Genomic DNA, 14,388 nt, shown 5'->3' on the forward strand with positions numbered 1-14,388 from the left:
TAATCTATCAATTTCATTTTTGTGCTTTTTATTTTTATAAATTTGAGGTAGGTAAGTGATACTATTAGATAAAATATCCTAAATTAATTGGAATTATCATTTATTAGCCTTTTTTCAAATCGACTCTTTCTTGTATTTGCTTATCATTTACCATAGCACAATGGAGCAAAAACCTTTTGGAGTAAAAAATTCACGTATAGAAGAACTGAGATTATTTCAGGGTTCCCTACTAAAGCCCTTATCCTCTATAATTCCGAAGAGGTCGAAAAAAGTGTAAAAGTGTCAAAAAGAAGAATAACTATTACGCCTATAAATCCACCCATCGAGAATTATAAGCTGCCTCGGCAGCCATTAATTTTAATGGGAGAAACAGAAATTCTACTGCGCATCAATGATATTATAAATATCACCATCACATTGGCAACAATGCAAGAAAGACTGCGTTTCACACAGGTTTTAGGGGACTTAGATCCGCTGTAAGATTGGTTTAACTGTTGTTTCTATTTCATACATCTTGCAATTTTAGGTCCAGTTCCAGTGAATCCGATGGTAGTGATGATTGGGAAACCAAATAATTTTTCTTAAAATTTGTTTAAATTTTGCTTAATAAAGTCTAAAAAATGTGTAGGATAGTGAAGATTCTGAATAACAATTACAAAGATATGAATGTGTAGGATAGTGAAGATTCTGAATAACAATTACAAAGATATGAAAAGAATTTCATATAAGGAAAAAGTGGACAAGTAGAAGACAAATATCTATTGGCGATTTCGGCTACCGTTGGGGGCGCCACTGTTGAGAGATTGCAAGTCATACTCGCGCTCGACCCGGCTTACGTTTGTGCATTGTTTTCTAAAATAAGTTGTTAGTGTTACGTGATTTTATAGTTTTTGTGATGGCTTTTTTAAGGTTACACAAAATTTTAGCTTATTTAGAGGGAACAGCAGAACGCGAAAGACGAAGAAGTGTTGTGTGCAAAGTTATGAAAACAAGTTAATTTCATGTTGTGTTACTATTACTAAAGTGGTGAAAACAAGCTATTAATCCTGGTTGTATAAATCTTTTGTTATGATTGGTAAATCATCACGGCCCAGCAACTTTTTATAAATCAATAAATCGTTTCAAAATATAACCTTAAAATACGATTTAACCCACAAATGTAGTCTTCTCTTTTAAAGTGTTTTCCCCAGACCCTCATATAATTAGATGAAGGTTTTCCCATTTTCCATTAATAGACCACTTTCCCATGCTTTCCTTCTGTCTAACCGGTCTTTCGAACTGAAAACATTTTCGATGACAAAATATTTTGGTTTTACGCCACAAATTAGTAACAAATGAAAACATGCTTCAGGTTCGTTTTTTCGGCACGTGTTACAGCCAGTTTTTTATTAATGATAAATTTCAATTAAACCGCTGTTTTGTTTTAAAACCACAAACCACTTGAATAACCACCGGCTTGAGTATGCTTTATAATCAGTTCATACAATTCACACCAGATGTCTCACTGTTAACTGAAATCGCCAATAGCAATAGCATCGTTTAAAGAAAAAAGTGAAGATACGTAACAATGAAGGAATGTTTGTCCTGACAGAAAAAATGTTTGAAAAAGCTTACAAAAGAAGAAGATAGGAATATTTGTTTGCAGTGATTATCTGGAATGGGGAGAGGCAGAAAAATATAATAGTGAGTGACGACATGGATGTCGAAAAAAGTGTGAAGAAGTAAAAATAGCACTAGAAGACTTGAAAGTCCAAACAATTATGTTTCAAGTCCAGTAACTACTGCAATAGAGAATGGGGAAGAGAATGTATATGGAACAAGCAAAGACAGCAGTAAGAAAATGTTTTAAAGGGAAGAAAGATTATGTAAAAAAAATATAAAGAAAAAATATATATTTTTTTAATAGTGCAGGCTAATTAGATATATGAAAGTAAAAGGCAACAAAAACTTGAATAAAAAATAGTAATAACTCGTAGATGAGTGTGAGAAGCAGAAAGCCTAGAGAAGAATAAAAAAAATATGTACGTGTTCGTTTAGGAAAAACAGCAACGGAAGCTTTTGAAATGTTTTAACAGCGCCAAACTGCGATTCTTGTATCTACGTTCTTCATGTTTTCGATGGCATAAAGTGCTTATCGCAGGCCGCGAAAGCTGCGAATTGCAAAGTGGTTCTGGTGCTCTACTTTTTTACACTCTAAAGGCATCAAAACTGTGCGTATCCCCCCTATACTCCTCACATAATCCCATGTGATTTCTATCTGTACCCTCAAGCGAAAAAAGAAATAAATGGACGACGTTTCGAGACTGAAATTGACGCCGTCAAGGCTTCATATAAAATAAAATCTTGTAAATGGGAGTGGAGAGTGTTCCAGAGAAAAAGTTACGGGATATGCGAGGAAGATTAAATGAGAAAAGAAGAAACAGACGCCTCAAATATTACCTCGATGAAGTAAAAAGCCACGACCGTGACTGTGAAGGGATGATTAAATGTCAAAATGTAGTGGAAGTCAAAAAGGGTAGGGAAGACGTACTAACTTGCTGTAGTTCAAAGAAAAAGAGAAAATAAAGCAAAATCAAAAATGAAGTAATACATATTTACTACTTATCATGGAAAATGCAACACCCAGAAATAGTGAATATATTTTGATGAAACTTGGTACAGTAATTAGGTGTTAACTAAAGATAAAATGATGATAATTTGAAAGAACTACCTGAAGAAAATATCCCCTTTTAGATTATTCTTATCCCAACATTCATTTCTTTTTATTCTTGACGATCAGTTATCATCAATAACTTCAGCATATCGCAGCATTTAAAGCTAAACTCAATTTGAAAGAGGCCGCATTATCGAATGCGAGAAGCAGGTCTTTCCTATAGGGCAACCGCTCATCGTGTGGGACAAAATGTGGCCACTGTGTTACGGTGTTGTCGTGCCTGGTTTCAAGGCCAATATTACTACTGAAACTTTCACACAAAGTTTCATCAAAATATGCTATTTCTGGGTGTTGCATTTTCCATGATAAGTAGTTGTATTATCTGAGGTAATATGTGTCAAAAGATTTGCTTTCGAATAAATAAAATTAAGAACGAATCGTCAAGATCAAGAGGAACGAGAAAACGAACTCGCATTTAGAGAAGGGAAAAAAGGTACTTGGAGTACTCGGATCTTGTCAGAATAAGATTAGAGAAGAAGTACTTAGGTACTTTGAATTTGGAACTGGTCTCGAGGAAGTGTAGTTGCACAACCGTCCCGGATACCTTTCACGTGTCCCGATCTAGGTCCCTTCTTGTAAAATCAGACATTAGTGAAATAATTTGAAAGGCCATTACGGCCACATCACGATCAGACCATAACAATCTGATAATTTCCGAGCGCGCACCGCAGCTCGCTCGAACCCATTCGAGATCAGCTCTCGCATCCAACGGAAGAAACGTAATCCAGCGTCAGGCGCCCGAGGATATTTGCTGTAATAAGGTTGGTACCACGTCACGCTAAGTGATGATTTCGCTAACAAGGTGCTCACAGATATCGGAGGAGGCCGAACCCCCCCGTCATAATCACAGGTTACATCCAGACCATATTTCATACTGGGAGGTCTCGCGACCAACCTTCACACAAAACACTCATCATCTCGCTGTTCCGGCGTGTCTCAGGGCGCCGTCCGCGGACCTCTCCTGTTCGCTTCCCGACGACACAATCCGCTCGATTAATATTTCTCGGCCGTCTCTGATGGAAACGGGGCGCCAATTACGCCGACAAATTGGCCGGGTCCAATCAGCCGCCCGCTTTGCATACATATTACGCATTAACCTCATCCCGGAACGACGCCACCTTTGACCCCGAAACGGGGCCCACGAGAGCGACGCGGTGGGTCCGGCGGGCCCCTTAATGGGCTCCAATTGCGATTGTGCCGAGCCGCCAATAGACGCTCTTGCATCACTTCAATTGGACGAGCGCCGAACAAAACTGCAAAAATTTTTATTACCGCGGGAAGTCATAAATCAACCTAGACCAAGTGGACCAAGAGATGCGAGACGTTGGGAGTGCCACAGGGGTCCCACTTGACACCCCCGTTATTGCCCCGAAAAATCGCTTATTTTTGGGAAATTTGCATTCCAACAGGTCCCGAGGAGGTAATTTGTTCTTGGTCGTCGATTAATCTTCTCTCGGAGCTGTCAAAGTCTAATAAATCTATAAGCTGTTCGGTTTTTCCCCGACACGGCTCAATTAATTAGTCCCTTTTGGGTCGGCTGTAAACACGAATTCCAAAAATTAAGACAAAATGCCCCCGATGTAAAACTATCTATAAATTACCGAAAAATATGTAGCGCTCGGCCGGCACATGAGATCATTTATCTTGCGAGACGACCGTGGCGCCGTCTGGTATTGTTTTAAACCGCTCGGTCCGCCTTCTGTCCTATTACCATAACTTCCTCGGCCGCTTGCCTACCTCTGGTGGAAAAAAATCCGGCGGTCTAGGTGGGCCCGGAAAAATGTGCACATCAGAGGGCCGGCGGTGGTGCCGTGGGGGAGGGATCGATGACAAATCGATACGCACAAGGGACCAAGAAGTGTAACGAGCTTTTAAGTGGCCGATGAATTGTTTAACGGCGCTATTTCCAGCGAGGGCCTCCTCGGATTAGGTGAAGATGATTACGGTGTTTAAGGAAATCGCTCCGGCCCGCGGCCGCAGACGACGATGATTGCTTAGTTCCGATACTTTCGATCGTGAAGACGATTTTTTCTTCGAATACAGAATTCGGATATTTTTTTTACAGATGTCGCCGTCGGAGGAATCTGCCAGATCTTATCCGGATTCAATTTGTGGATACAAATCGAAGATGTGTAATGCCAATTACGAGACTAGATGGCCGTGATTAACATGTTTTTGTCAAAACCTGTTTCGTAGAAGATCACGGGGGTTCAGATCTGCCAAGTAATGTGGCAATAACATCGCGGCACTCCACACAATTTTTTATTTTAACAACAATAATCATAACAATAATCTCGTGCAGTGCCATGTTTGTCGTTCATTTTTTACTAGGTGTTCCTCAAGCACCAACCCTAGTACCTCTTTTATTTTCATTATTTATTCCTACACAGAAAAAAGGCAATAAAGACAAAAATTATTCCGAATACATTGTGCCTACTTGTTCAAAAGACGCAGATATGTAATAATAACAATAATAATTTGATGAATAAACTCCGATTTGGAAGTTGCAAAAAATGTAAATGCTAAGAATGATAAATAATGCTTTCTAAAGAATTGTCATTGCTTGTTGGAAATATCCGCGATGATAAAAATTTGGCCTGGATACTGTGCCCCTTTTTTATTATACCTAACAATAATACAATAAGAAAAAAATATAGGTTTGATCAAATCGTTTCCAGGTGTTCCTCAAGGCTCAATTCTTGCATCTTTAGGTACAGTGAAACCTGTCAGCAACGGACATCAATGGGGAATCTTTAATTGTCCATTGTGAGTAGGTGTCCGTTAATGGGAGATGGGCAAAGTTAATATAGTTTATGTTTCTACAAAAATGTCCGTTTTCAGGAGGTGTTCGCTAACTAGAAGTGTCCGTTGGGAGGTTTCACTGTAGGCATTAATTACCCAACCATAACACTTCCATTTGTGCACGTGATAATATGTAGAAATAATACTTGACGAAACTGTTCATCCTTCGCAACGGACGGAAGCTTCCGCTGTTTTCGGTTAAAATTGTCAATCGCCGCCTTAACCACATCCTCCGTCATTGTTTTTTTAATCCGCGCCACAGCAAAACACCAATCATTAAATAATCAAAGGAATTGGCGCATCTGTCTAGTTGTCAGAAAACAAGCAACAGAGATAATGACGAGAAGAAGAGAGAGTCGCTTCTTCCAAGCAGGACACCGAATTAAGGCGGTGAATTTCTCGTGCACGGTGGGCGCCTACCCCACGAAATTGGCATCGCCACCTACCCGACGCAATTTACCCCTTAATAAGGGCAAGTCTCCCAGCTCCGAACACAAATAAATTTAGTTATAGGTTTGGTGTGGTAGGTAGGCACCTCCGATAATAACTATCATCATCAAAACCTACATTAAATTTGGAAATCAGGCACCTGCCCCGACCGGATGCTCCTCGTCAGCGTAATGCGTTTTGGGCATTCGCCAAAGGTGGTATAGTCGGCGCCGACGACCTGGAGGCACCGACCTCGACCGTGGACCGAGGACGGCGGGCATGGGTGGGCGCGGAGTGTGCCACCGCCGACTGACGTAAATAATGATAGGTTAGAATGAGTTTGTTTTGGGATATCTACCGTGTCATTATGTGAATTTAGCATATAAAATATGTGCTAATGATTTTTGTATGAGTATATAATGTGTACGTTTAGGGCGCACATTATCCACCCCACAACTGTTATCAACGAGACCATCGAAATTGGTAAATGGAACTTATTTATTATTGACGCTCGACCCAGTGTTTGTTTTTCACCAATTCGGTTATGGAAATCGATCCAACCCAAAGGACACAGCAGATTTTATTTTCTCTCCTCTATTTCATTTCATCTATTATCATTATTATTGTTTACGGTTGTTTATTATTGTCTTCTGCTCTTGCTTAATTTTATTGTGCATTTACTGTATCAATAAACATTTTGCAAATATCTCACTACAATAGTTATTTACATTACATGTGCGGTAGGCTACATTTTACAGCGAGAGGTTTTTAGGTTTGCGCGGTCGTGTTTTAACAAAAACCGAGCGATGTAAAATGCCTACCGCATTAGTAATGTATTGATCTTTTTGGCCGACGACCCACTAAGTTCTTGTTTTCTCAAATTTGAAATTTGTTGTAACCAATTATTTTGCAAAACCTGTCAAAGACTGACATTTAATTAATGAAATGGCAGAAAGTTATCTATTATACCGATAACTAGATAGCGCCATCAGACTTTAGAAGAAAACAATTAATTTCTGTTCGTTTTTGAAAACTGAGCGGATTAATGGTAGCGGTATCTTGTCTTAGTATAAAAGGACTTTACTTGTGATACGCTAAACATTTTTTAGAGGTTCCAGAAAGCTTAAAATTTTCTTGTAATTTTACACACTCCGTGCGGTAAAATGACAGATAGTTTGATTAGTGTGTAAAAATCAAGATACCCGAACTGTTCAAAATGTGTAAACATGTGATTTAGAGTTGAGGAGGCCAAAAAGAACTTTCAGTAAACCTTGAGGCTTTTCAGTACTGCAAATTGAAATGCAATTACTTGATAAAAATCGAGAGGCAAATCCTCGTGTAATATTGAAAGAAAAAAAAAAGAAAAAAAAATCTCGACACCTCGATTTGTTGCCATAAATGACAAATCGAAGTCTTTGGTCCATTTTCTAGTATGATCCTAAATTTCTGAAAGGTTTCTGAATTACTTTACCATTAGATATGTAAATAAAAGGGGTACCAGAATTGCTCCTTGAGGAACACCTAATAAAGTGTCAATTTAATCGGATCGAGTGCCATCGTTTTGTACCGAGTGACTATCAATGATTGAAAATTATTTTGTTATGTTGGTAACACATTTGAAATCTTTAGTTGGCAACATCGTTGGCATGACACACGCAATTTTCAAAATTGAAAGATACGTCAAAAAATCTTTTTTTTCCAACGCCAATGTACTTCGTGACTTAACCTAACCTACATAGAAATGATTGACAGATGATGCACGAGAAGATTTGCACTACCAACTGCATCAGTGTTGCCAATCCACTATTTTGCTTCAATCATTTATAGTCACCCGGTATTATCGTTATTGTACTAGATTTGTTGAAGGTACTGTCCCGTAAAGTGCGCTCCTCCAGAAGCTCTCGCCTCCTATGATCTCTAGCCCACCGTTCCTGATTAACCGATACCAACCTAAAAATAATTTATCGCTTAATAACGGCGGCCGAAAAGTTGGCATGCATGATTTATGCGTACGTCCTCCCGTGCCGGTGTGCCGCACACCGAAATGATATAAGACTTTATTCCCGTCCGCCGTCGGTGGTCCAAAATGGCGCCAAGATGCGATCCAGTTCGTAGATAGTCCGCGAGATGGCCCGAGATTTATAACGGGCCCTTTATAAGCGGTCCTCGCCGTCTAGATCCTCGCCGCGATTACCTCGCTTATTATATTCGCTCCAGCGTCGAGGATGCTGTGCATGTCCACGGCACCCTCGCCGGCCGCTCGATGACGGCCGCTTGCGGTTAGCCGACGTCATTATTGTTATTACGGCCGCAACGACTCATGACATATGGCTACCGGTGCCGGGGACCGTTTTAAAAATTACCTTTTTCTGTTATTCTTGCGCAAAAGCACGAAGTGTTAAATTATGCTGGATGGGCCGACACAAGGGTCCTGCGGTCGGACGGGCTTGGTCTAATTGCACAGGGCCCGGAGATGTTTGCATTGTTGCAGGATCACACCATAAGGTGTTGCGGTGGTGATGGGGAATAATCGGTCAATTCGAGCACGCCACGGTCGGGTTTGCGGTGGGAATTCGGCAGGACCACCTGATCACCCTTGCGGTGCTCCGCCAACAGTTAATGCCCCATTTAGACCCCAATTTCCGCGAAAATTTGCCAAAACGGGAGCCACATTATTATCTTCCTCTGCATCCTTTATTGTCATGCAGAAAAAAATTGATATAGTGCATGATCCCTTTCCAGGAAGATCCTGAAAGACTCTTGGCACTATTATCCATTCCAACCACCACAATTATTATTATTTTTCTCTGCATCCCTAGATGTAGTGCATGATTTCTTTCCAGGGAGATACTTCAGTCCATCGTCTTCACACCATTGTTATTATTGTCGTTCTAGTCAAATGACAGATGGCGTCTTTGACGTAACTGTCAAACGTGCTCCACGGAATCTCCCACGAGTATTAGTTCTTGTAACATTTGAACTTTTCACGTTTCGAGATGATCTCGGCCAAAACGACGTGGAGATGTGTTATCTGCGGCCGCGTCCGAATCTGGTCCGTAAAGCGGGGTCCATACCGCGCCCACCTCTACACACTGGAGACACTTTCATTCATGAAAAGGCCCAAATAAAACGAAGAAAAAAAGATGGAATACCGTGATACGTGATAGCGTACACAATAAATATGAGCGTATTTGCATAAACAAGTACGATGACAAATGATATTATGTTATGCGAGATGGGAAACGGTTAGAGGTGGGCGTGTTACGACCACGAAACTTGTCCGCTTACGCTTAATTATTGTCAAGTTTAATTAATTGTAATGCGGCCGTTTGTTATGTTCATTCGTGGTGACGCGATTTTCACCACATTAAAACGTTTAATAATTATATTTGCATTAGCAAGTAGGCGGAACTGATCCTTATCGCGGTGTCTTTCTCAGTGTCGGTAATGGCGAGTGCGATTGCGGTCGGTAATTAGAGGATTTTGCGACGGGGTGGGGAGTCGACGAGGTTTTTGTGCGGCTTAGGCAGGATATACTTTGAGTCCTTGACACCTATTGTGTGGGGATGGAATGAGGTAACACAACTTCCCAAAAAGCCTCTTAGTTGGCACCACTGTCAGAAACTTTGAAAAAAAAAAACTAATACTACATTATATCATTAAGAGTAGAAGTGCGTCTTTTTGTGCTGAGCCCACACCGAGACGCAGTCGAGGCCGCAACTGGGCGAAGCACAAAAAGATCTTCAACTTTCTGAATCTAAAGCTAAGTTAAAGTACTGAACGTCTGCTTTCCATATTTTTTTTTTTTAGATTTGTATCAAGAAATGAAAGGAACGCCTTTATAGCTGGTACCATCTTTTATGAAATTTGAAACGTAGTAAGCAAGATATTAAATACGAAGACAATTTCTCCATCTCCTGTCTTGAGACCCCATCTCGAACCTCCCTGGCCTCTCCCGATGACTTTTTCTGGAGCTGATTAAATCAGTCCACCTTAATGGAGATGTTTATGGAGCACACCCTGCTCCTCCGCCATCTTCCTCATTCCGGGCACGTTTCTAACGCACACACGCACATTTTTTATGGTTGATGGACTCGTATTACTTTAAATTAAAGCAAAGACGAGAACGCTGAAGACCAGATCGGAATTGTGAATTGTGGAGAGAGACGGCAACAAAAGCGTCGAGCGGACGATTTGCGTTTTTCCCCCGTGTCGAAAAACTCCCCAGGTGTTAACATCATTTACAATTGTTTATTGTGTTTTTGGCGTTTCGGGCAATTTAGGACCGCCAACGCGCCTCCGCTTATAAAAAACCCAACAAACATAAAATGGGACGAATGTGGAAAAAATGAAGCTCGAAAATTCTGCATTGTGATTCACGTCCGACACCGTTGTTGGTAATTTATGTTTGTATATTTTGTGGAGGACGTTCAGAGCATACGAATTATTCAAATATGAGTGGACACTTTGTGTACCAAACACCGTCACATTATTATGGAACATGCACCGTTGACCTCGTCGACGTACTTGTAATTGGTACTGTTCTGTATCCCTCGTTATTCTTGGCTTTCTCATGATTATTGCCGGGATTTTGTCACGAAAAGTGCACGACCGCACAAAAACTACACATAATAATACGTGGTTGACGTTTTTTCAACGAGATATCGACGAACGACTCAATAGGTCATCACAGAAAAAACTTGAGTCGTAGATTGACGCGTACGCCAAATTAAAAGTGGGACAAAGCTGTCAATGACTATCAAGAGTGTTTCAAAGAAAAAGACAAACATGAAGAAACAAGAGGAAAGGAGAATATCAAATCAGAAAACAGAAAAATCTGTAAAAAACAATATTCATACTGTGATCACCGAACACAAGTTCGCTGTCAAAATCCTAACCTAGATCTTTCACGTCGGACGTTCGTGATAAGTCACTGCTTAGTATGCCGTAATCACGTTCGATTATACAGCGCTTTCTTGAATAAGATACAATGTTGCTTTTATCAATATTTAACGAAAGACAATTGCTGTTGCACCATGCGATAAAGGCATGCAAAACATTGCACCACTCATTTTTACTCGAGGGTACAATTTCAGATCGTGTAAAGAAGTAGTTTCTCGCAAGAGGTAACGCAAAAGGCGTCGTTGATCAACGAGGAAATGGCAGGGTCCAAAGTTGGATCCTTGTGGCGCCCCAAGTGTTGGAATAGAGGGAATAGATTTTAAATATCAGTAGGAATTGATTGAGCAAAGAGGAGATCTCTGCGAAAAAGGGTGAAGAAGAAAAACGTCAATTGGTACTTTTGTGAAGGTGTTTTGGTCATCTAGTTTAGGTAATTTTAGACCACCTAAATTAAGTGTTGATTTAGAGAAAAGAGAAGAGAAAACAAAAGGGTAACGAGTGAAGATTTGGTGAGAAGTAAAGATGGGGAAGACAGGAGAATGAATAAAAAGATTTTATAACATGCATAAAAGAGGGGGAATAGAAGACAAAGGAAAGGGAATTGTCTATAAATGGTAGAAATGAGCAAAAAGAAAAATCTTAAAGGAATCTGCGGTTTTAATGATGACACTCCATGACTCCTATTAGGACACTTTCTAACTCTACGAGACATGGGTCCAATTACATGGTTTATGCCTTCTTTCGGACATGACCACGGTTGGTCTAGTGTCCTGGACAGCTTCTCTATTACTTCCAAGGGATAAGCTGGAGACCTCGAAGACCAGTCAAGAATATCTTATCTATGCCAGATGATCAGTATGTTTATTAAACCATCCTTCCTATTTTCTCATAAGCGTAGAAGCCTTGTGTCTAACCTTCTGGCTATTTCCCCGGAAGACAAACACGTCTTCTTCAAGCCAATAATTCGTCCGGTTTCAAGGATAACGAAGCAGCTTGAGGTTCCTCAGAGAAAAATCTTACACCAAAATCTAGAGAATTTGAATTTTCAAACAATGAGGTGTAGTTTTCTTACTACTCCGCTTAAGACAATACCTTTGGCATTGTTGGATTCTTATCTTCAATATGCTTCATCCAAATTTTCTGCTTCTGTATGGTTTTCACCAAAATCCTTCAAAACTAGTCAAAGGAAAATCACAAAGTTACTTTCAATCTTCCCGTCAAGCACTATTACATAAAATCTGTTCACTTTGTATTGAACGTCAGTGGTGCAAATGACTGACCTGTTGCTATGACAACTCATATGAAAGTTAATGCCAAGTGTGTGCGATTTGCACCACTGACGGTCAATACAAAGTGAACGGATATTAGATCAAGTTCAGTCCAGATGGGTTTACATTTGAGAGATGGTCCAATGACCATTGTGAAATTTAGAGAGATAAGAACTATACTAAAGAGTGACGATTTTACAGCCATTTAAAGGGTAAAAGTAATGAAAAATAAGTGCCGAAGAAGAAAACAATAATAATAATCATTCGATAAGTGAGATGAAGCAACAATGGATGAGGTCAATGTTTGGATGGGTGATCCATAATTATAATTTTTTTTAACAATTATATATTTTTTTATTCCTTGAATAAATTGGAGTGTGTTAAGACAAATGAAGATGGTCCTAATGAAAATGACAAGAGAACACATTCGTGCTAGTGCCTGTTTTTTTTGCAATTGGTAAGGAGAATTCTTTTAATCCGTCGGATTCTTTGTAATCCCGACAGCCCCGGTGATCGGCAAGACGCAAAGCTCCAAGTAGCCGGGCCCGTTACCCGGATGACGGCACCTCTATCGACGAAACGCGCGGCACCTCCAGCGGTCCTCGTCCACCTCGTATTTTATTATCGACATTACGAATTTCTTCATTCGCCTATTAAATAAGAACCGAACGGAATTCGTGTCTACCATGGAATGCAGAAGTAATGTTCGGGTGCGAAGCGTCTTTTGTAGAAGAGCCGGCGCTCTTTGTCGGTGAGCACAAGGCCAATTAGATAATATGATCGATGGATCCGAGCCGATCACGCGAACACAAATATCGAAACACTTACAAGATAAGAGATGTTCTCTTGGGAAAATTACCTAAGTTAAATTAATTTTTTGTGCCGAGGGGGACGGTAAGTGGCGGAGATGATGAGGTCAGCGGAGACATGACCGAAATTGATTGGTCGCGAGGGGGCGCTAGTAGTGGTGTCGAAGTTGTCGTTTTGCTGCACCGCAGCAACAACTGCATTCTCACGCGCTGCGAATATGAAAAAATTCTTCACTTTCCTGGAAGATTTCGCCTCGCCTCTCCACAAATTCGTATGAGAGCGTCGTTTTGGTGCGGTGTGAGGTGTTGCATTTAGATTTTCAATAAGATTTCGGCCATCGGTGGCTTTCATCTTGCGGACGTGAGGTGGTTGGAAGTGTCGAAAATCTTGTTATCTCCGTTATAATTTATATAAATAGAGAGGAGAGGCGAACGAGCGGAATAACAAACGGAACGTCACTGCTAAATCGGTAATTTCAATTAGGGATCGATGGAAGGACGCACGCCATTGGGCGTAATCAATATCATCGAATTCCCCAAACTAATCGGTTTAACACAATTTCGCTCAATTTAAATCGGTGGGGAGTTGCATCCGATCATCCGTTGCATGACCAAATTAATACACAAAAGACACACCAAAAGAGAGGTTGCGATCACTTTTGCACAAACTACAACTGTCAAAAATGTCTCAAGGCCAAGCGCACTTAATTCAAACAGAAACTTACGGACCAACACCTGCACTCATTACAAACAAAACTGCATTTTAAATTAATTTTCAAGTCTTTTTTCGTGGATTACTGTGACAGTTCAATTAAAGAAACCTGAATTTGTGACGCTTGTCAATTGCGTAATTAGGTGGCGCTGATTGCAGTCGCCGACAAAAACTTACCTTCGGTTGTGCTAAAAAAATCACACCTCCACCCTTTCTTCTCACCACTTCTTTATTTCAGGTCACCATTGATTATTACCACTGTTATCACTACCGAATTAATAGGGATTGGAGTGACACTAATTATTATTTTAATGCGGGTGGTACCGTGACAGGGAGGTGTAAACGGCGCGCATCGCAAAGATCAAGTAGGTATAAGTGTCACTCGCGAATAATCTTGTCGGCGGTGGTGGAACAATTTCGCGATTTTTCTCGTTTAAAATCATTAACTAAACAAGCATTTGTGTTTTGGTGTGTGCTGATTCAATGTCTGATGCGAATTTTTGAATATTTGCAAATCAACGGTGGAATTAGGTGTGTGGGTGAGTCATCCGAAAGTCGGGGCGAAAGGGGTGTCTTGTGGGCAGTTTCTAAGTAATGGTCTTGTTTTGTGACCATTTTTGTTAAGTGTGGGGTTAGTGGGGCACGAGGGTGTTTGTCCAAACGAGAATTAAGTTGTTTGTTCGAAATTTTTAAAATGACCCGACTGAGAATGTTCCAGAATCGCAGCGATGACGTCATATTATGTTAAACCGT

At 40.4% G+C, this 14,388-nt stretch overlaps 1 protein-coding gene across 1 annotated transcript in view; it reads right to left on the reverse strand.

Moving 5' to 3' along the window:
- LOC138129782 (farnesol dehydrogenase-like) overlaps positions 1 to 13,979 on the reverse strand; it is a 29,623-nt gene extending 15,644 nt beyond the window's left edge. Inside the window, exon 1 of the mRNA XM_069046084.1 lies at positions 13,813 to 13,979. The gene's annotated coding sequence lies outside the window, so the exon portion shown is untranslated. The remainder of the gene's footprint in view (positions 1 to 13,812) is intronic.
- Positions 13,980 to 14,388: the final 409 nt, after the last annotated feature.

Source organism: Tenebrio molitor, chromosome 4 (assembly GCF_963966145.1).
Source record: "Tenebrio molitor chromosome 4, icTenMoli1.1, whole genome shotgun sequence".
Taxonomy (NCBI): domain Eukaryota; kingdom Metazoa; phylum Arthropoda; class Insecta; order Coleoptera; family Tenebrionidae; genus Tenebrio; species Tenebrio molitor.